The 5,000-nt window shown below is 42.7% G+C and overlaps 12 non-coding genes and 2 pseudogenes across 12 annotated transcripts in view; all 14 read left to right on the top strand.

Moving 5' to 3' along the window:
* The first annotated feature begins 196 nt into the window (after positions 1-196).
* Positions 197-315, top strand: LOC116372818 (5S ribosomal RNA). Its single transcript, XR_004209408.1, has one exon. It is a non-coding gene; the product is annotated as a 5S ribosomal RNA (ribosomal RNA).
* A 242-nt stretch (positions 316-557) lies between these two features.
* On the top strand, positions 558-676 carry LOC116372817 (5S ribosomal RNA). The gene has a single exon (XR_004209407.1). It is a non-coding gene; the product is annotated as a 5S ribosomal RNA (ribosomal RNA).
* A 242-nt stretch (positions 677-918) lies between these two features.
* On the top strand, positions 919-1,036 carry LOC116372843 (uncharacterized; annotated as a pseudogene).
* Positions 1,037-1,278: 242 nt separating this feature from the next.
* LOC116372815 (5S ribosomal RNA) lies at positions 1,279-1,397 on the top strand. The gene has a single exon (XR_004209405.1). It is a non-coding gene; the product is annotated as a 5S ribosomal RNA (ribosomal RNA).
* Positions 1,398-1,639: 242 nt separating this feature from the next.
* LOC116372814 (5S ribosomal RNA) lies at positions 1,640-1,758 on the top strand. The gene has a single exon (XR_004209404.1). It is a non-coding gene; the product is annotated as a 5S ribosomal RNA (ribosomal RNA).
* A 242-nt stretch (positions 1,759-2,000) lies between these two features.
* Positions 2,001-2,119, top strand: LOC116372813 (5S ribosomal RNA). The gene has a single exon (XR_004209403.1). It is a non-coding gene; the product is annotated as a 5S ribosomal RNA (ribosomal RNA).
* Positions 2,120-2,361: 242 nt separating this feature from the next.
* Positions 2,362-2,480, top strand: LOC116372812 (5S ribosomal RNA). Its single transcript, XR_004209402.1, has one exon. It is a non-coding gene; the product is annotated as a 5S ribosomal RNA (ribosomal RNA).
* Positions 2,481-2,721: 241 nt separating this feature from the next.
* On the top strand, positions 2,722-2,841 carry LOC116372851 (uncharacterized; annotated as a pseudogene).
* A 242-nt stretch (positions 2,842-3,083) lies between these two features.
* On the top strand, positions 3,084-3,202 carry LOC116372811 (5S ribosomal RNA). Its single transcript, XR_004209401.1, has one exon. It is a non-coding gene; the product is annotated as a 5S ribosomal RNA (ribosomal RNA).
* A 242-nt stretch (positions 3,203-3,444) lies between these two features.
* LOC116372810 (5S ribosomal RNA) lies at positions 3,445-3,563 on the top strand. Its single transcript, XR_004209400.1, has one exon. It is a non-coding gene; the product is annotated as a 5S ribosomal RNA (ribosomal RNA).
* A 242-nt stretch (positions 3,564-3,805) lies between these two features.
* On the top strand, positions 3,806-3,924 carry LOC116372809 (5S ribosomal RNA). Its single transcript, XR_004209399.1, has one exon. It is a non-coding gene; the product is annotated as a 5S ribosomal RNA (ribosomal RNA).
* A 242-nt stretch (positions 3,925-4,166) lies between these two features.
* Positions 4,167-4,285, top strand: LOC116372808 (5S ribosomal RNA). Its single transcript, XR_004209398.1, has one exon. It is a non-coding gene; the product is annotated as a 5S ribosomal RNA (ribosomal RNA).
* A 242-nt stretch (positions 4,286-4,527) lies between these two features.
* LOC116372807 (5S ribosomal RNA) lies at positions 4,528-4,646 on the top strand. Its single transcript, XR_004209397.1, has one exon. It is a non-coding gene; the product is annotated as a 5S ribosomal RNA (ribosomal RNA).
* A 242-nt stretch (positions 4,647-4,888) lies between these two features.
* The window catches only part of LOC116372806 (5S ribosomal RNA), a 119-nt gene continuing 7 nt past the window's right edge, over positions 4,889-5,000 (top strand). The window contains exon 1 of the ribosomal RNA XR_004209396.1: positions 4,889-5,000. This exon is cut by the window's right edge and continues 7 nt beyond it. This is a non-coding gene — a ribosomal RNA (5S ribosomal RNA).

Here is a 5,000-nt window from a genome sequence, read left to right as displayed (position 1 = left end):
GCCCTTGCTTTGAAATAAGTAAGCAAGGTTAGTTTGTATTTCATCCAACAATCTGTGCTACAAATTATTTCTACAGTATATGCAATTTCTTCCACTTTTTGAGTGACACAAAGATGCTTATCTAAATGGTGAAAATGCAACAGCTGTTAATCAGACTCACTTTCACTTAACATAGTGCACCAAGAGATAGTTTCTCGCTTACGACCACACCGGCCTGAGTACGCCTGATCTCGTCTGATCTCGGAAGCTAAGCAGGGTCGGGCCTGGTTAGTACTTGGATGGGAGACCGCCTGGGAATACCAGGTGCTGTAAGCTTTTTGTCAACTCTTTGTCCGTTTTTTCCCACAAGGCTGAAATATGTGCCCTTGCTTTGAAATAAGTAAGCAAGGTTAGTTTGTATTTCATCCAACAATCTGTGCTACAAATTATTTCTACAGTATATGCAATTTCTTCCACTTTTTGAGTGACACAAAGATGCTTATCTAAATGGTGAAAATGCAACAGCTGTTAATCAGACTCACTTTCACTTAACATAGTGCACCAAGAGATAGTTTCTCGCTTACGACCACACCGGCCTGAGTACGCCTGATCTCGTCTGATCTCGGAAGCTAAGCAGGGTCGGGCCTGGTTAGTACTTGGATGGGAGACCGCCTGGGAATACCAGGTGCTGTAAGCTTTTTGTCAACTCTTTGTCAGTTTTTTCCCACAAGGCTGAAATATGTGCCCTTGCTTTGAAATAAGTAAGCAAGGTTAGTTTGTATTTCATCCAACAATCTGTGCTACAAATTATTTCTACAGTATATGCAATTTCTTCCACTTTTTGAGTGACACAAAGATGCTTATCTAAATGGTGAAAATGCAACAGCTGTTAATCAGACTCACTTTCACTTAACATAGTGCACCAAGAGATAGTTTCTCGCTTACGACCACACCGCCTGAGTACGCCTGATCTCGTCTGATCTCGGAAGCTAAGCAGGGTCGGGCCTGGTTAGTACTTGGATGGGAGACCGCCTGGGAATACCAGGTGCTGTAAGCTTTTTGTCAACTCTTTGTCCGTTTTTTCCCACAAGGCTGAAATATGTGCCCTTGCTTTGAAATAAGTAAGCAAGGTTAGTTTGTATTTCATCCAACAATCTGTGCTACAAATTATTTCTACAGTATATGCAATTTCTTCCACTTTTTGAGTGACACAAAGATGCTTATCTAAATGGTGAAAATGCAACAGCTGTTAATCAGACTCACTTTCACTTAACATAGTGCACCAAGAGATAGTTTCTCGCTTACGACCACACCGGCCTGAGTACGCCTGATCTCGTCTGATCTCGGAAGCTAAGCAGGGTCGGGCCTGGTTAGTACTTGGATGGGAGACCGCCTGGGAATACCAGGTGCTGTAAGCTTTTTGTCAACTCTTTGTCCGTTTTTTTCCCACAAGGCTGAAATATGTGCCCTTGCTTTGAAATAAGTAAGCAAGGTTAGTTTGTATTTCATCCAACAATCTGTGCTACAAATTATTTCTACAGTATATGCAATTTCTTCCACTTTTTGAGTGACACAAAGATGCTTATCTAAATGGTGAAAATGCAACAGCTGTTAATCAGACTCACTTTCACTTAACATAGTGCACCAAGAGATAGTTCTCGCTTACGACCACACCGGCCTGAGTACGCCTGATCTCGTCTGATCTCGGAAGCTAAGCAGGGTCGGGCCTGGTTAGTACTTGGATGGGAGACCGCCTGGGAATACCAGGTGCTGTAAGCTTTTTGTCAACTCTTTGTCCGTTTTTTCCCACAAGGCTGAAATATGTGCCCTTGCTTTGAAATAAGTAAGCAAGGTTAGTTTGTATTTCATCCAACAATCTGTGCTACAAATTATTTCTACAGTATATGCAATTTCTTCCACTTTTTGAGTGACACAAAGATGCTTATCTAAATGGTGAAAATGCAACAGCTGTTAATCAGACTCACTTTCACTTAACATAGTGCACCAAGAGATAGTTTCTCGCTTACGACCACACCGGCCTGAGTACGCCTGATCTCGTCTGATCTCGGAAGCTAAGCAGGGTCGGGCCTGGTTAGTACTTGGATGGGAGACCGCCTGGGAATACCAGGTGCTGTAAGCTTTTTGTCAACTCTTTGTCCGTTTTTTCCCACAAGGCTGAAATATGTGCCCTTGCTTTGAAATAAGTAAGCAAGGTTAGTTTGTATTTCATCCAACAATCTGTGCTACAAATTATTTCTACAGTATATGCAATTTCTTCCACTTTTTGAGTGACACAAAGATGCTTATCTAAATGGTGAAAATGCAACAGCTGTTAATCAGACTCACTTTCACTTAACATAGTGCACCAAGAGATAGTTTCTCGCTTACGACCACACCGGCCTGAGTACGCCTGATCTCGTCTGATCTCGGAAGCTAAGCAGGGTCGGGCCTGGTTAGTACTTGGATGGGAGACCGCCTGGGAATACCAGGTGCTGTAAGCTTTTTGTCAACTCTTTGTCCGTTTTTTCCACAAGGCTTAAATATGTGCCCTTGCTTTGAAATAAGTAAGCAAGGTTAGTTTGTATTTCATCCAACAATCTGTGCTACAAATTATTTCTACAGTATATGCAATTTCTTCCACTTTTTGAGTGACACAAAGATGCTTATCTAAATGGTGAAAATGCAACAGCTGTTAATCAGACTCACTTTCACTTAACATAGTGCACCAAGAGATAGTTTCTCGCTTACGACCACACCGGCCTGAGTACTGCCTGATCTCGTCTGATCTCGGAAGCTAAGCAGGGTCGGGCCTGGTTAGTACTTGGATGGGAGACCGCCTGGGAATACCAGGTGCTGTAAGCTTTTCGTCAACTCTTTGTCCGTTTTTTCCCACAAGGCTGAAATATGTGCCCTTGCTTTGAAATAAGTAAGCAAGGTTAGTTTGTATTTCATCCAACAATCTGTGCTACAAATTATTTCTACAGTATATGCAATTTCTTCCACTTTTTGAGTGACACAAAGATGCTTATCTAAATGGTGAAAATGCAACAGCTGTTAATCAGACTCACTTTCACTTAACATAGTGCACCAAGAGATAGTTTCTCGCTTACGACCACACCGGCCTGAGTACGCCTGATCTCGTCTGATCTCGGAAGCTAAGCAGGGTCGGGCCTGGTTAGTACTTGGATGGGAGACCGCCTGGGAATACCAGGTGCTGTAAGCTTTTCGTCAACTCTTTGTCCGTTTTTTCCCACAAGGCTGAAATATGTGCCCTTGCTTTGAAATAAGTAAGCAAGGTTAGTTTGTATTTCATCCAACAATCTGTGCTACAAATTATTTCTACAGTATATGCAATTTCTTCCACTTTTTGAGTGACACAAAGATGCTTATCTAAATGGTGAAAATGCAACAGCTGTTAATCAGACTCACTTTCACTTAACATAGTGCACCAAGAGATAGTTTCTCGCTTACGACCACACCGGCCTGAGTACGCCTGATCTCGTCTGATCTCGGAAGCTAAGCAGGGTCGGGCCTGGTTAGTACTTGGATGGGAGACCGCCTGGGAATACCAGGTGCTGTAAGCTTTTCGTCAACTCTTTGTCCGTTTTTTCCCACAAGGCTGAAATATGTGCCCTTGCTTTGAAATAAGTAAGCAAGGTTAGTTTGTATTTCATCCAACAATCTGTGCTACAAATTATTTCTACAGTATATGCAATTTCTTCCACTTTTTGAGTGACACAAAGATGCTTATCTAAATGGTGAAAATGCAACAGCTGTTAATCAGACTCACTTTCACTTAACATAGTGCACCAAGAGATAGTTTCTCGCTTACGACCACACCGGCCTGAGTACGCCTGATCTCGTCTGATCTCGGAAGCTAAGCAGGGTCGGGCCTGGTTAGTACTTGGATGGGAGACCGCCTGGGAATACCAGGTGCTGTAAGCTTTTCGTCAACTCTTTGTCCGTTTTTTCCCACAAGGCTGAAATATGTGCCCTTGCTTTGAAATAAGTAAGCAAGGTTAGTTTGTATTTCATCCAACAATCTGTGCTACAAATTATTTCTACAGTATATGCAATTTCTTCCACTTTTTGAGTGACACAAAGATGCTTATCTAAATGGTGAAAATGCAACAGCTGTTAATCAGACTCACTTTCACTTAACATAGTGCACCAAGAGATAGTTTCTCGCTTACGACCACACCGGCCTGAGTACGCCTGATCTCGTCTGATCTCGGAAGCTAAGCAGGGTCGGGCCTGGTTAGTACTTGGATGGGAGACCGCCTGGGAATACCAGGTGCTGTAAGCTTTTTGTCAACTCTTTGTCCGTTTTTTCCCACAAGGCTGAAATATGTGCCCTTGCTTTGAAATAAGTAAGCAAGGTTAGTTTGTATTTCATCCAACAATCTGTGCTACAAATTATTTCTACAGTATATGCAATTTCTTCCACTTTTTGAGTGACACAAAGATGCTTATCTAAATGGTGAAAATGCAACAGCTGTTAATCAGACTCACTTTCACTTAACATAGTGCACCAAGAGATAGTTTCTCGCTTACGACCACACCGGCCTGAGTACGCCTGATCTCGTCTGATCTCGGAAGCTAAGCAGGGTCGGGCCTGGTTAGTACTTGGATGGGAGACCGCCTGGGAATACCAGGTGCTGTAAGCTTTTCGTCAACTCTTTGTCCGTTTTTTCCCACAAGGCTGAAATATGTGCCCTTGCTTTGAAATAAGTAAGCAAGGTTAGTTTGTATTTCATCCAACAATCTGTGCTACAAATTATTTCTACAGTATATGCAATTTCTTCCACTTTTTGAGTGACACAAAGATGCTTATCTAAATGGTGAAAATGCAACAGCTGTTAATCAGACTCACTTTCACTTAACATAGTGCACCAAGAGATAGTTTCTCGCTTACGACCACACCGGCCTGAGTACGCCTGATCTCGTCTGATCTCGGAAGCTAAGCAGGGTCGGGCCTGGTTAGTACTTGGATGGGAGACCGCCTGGGAATACCAGGTGCT

This window comes from Oncorhynchus kisutch, unplaced genomic scaffold (genome assembly GCF_002021735.2).
Source record: "Oncorhynchus kisutch isolate 150728-3 unplaced genomic scaffold, Okis_V2 scaffold3969, whole genome shotgun sequence".
Taxonomy (NCBI): Eukaryota; Metazoa; Chordata; class Actinopteri; order Salmoniformes; family Salmonidae; genus Oncorhynchus; species Oncorhynchus kisutch.
The sequence above is the reverse complement of the archived record's forward strand: the minus strand, read 5'-3'. Positions and strand labels throughout refer to the sequence as shown.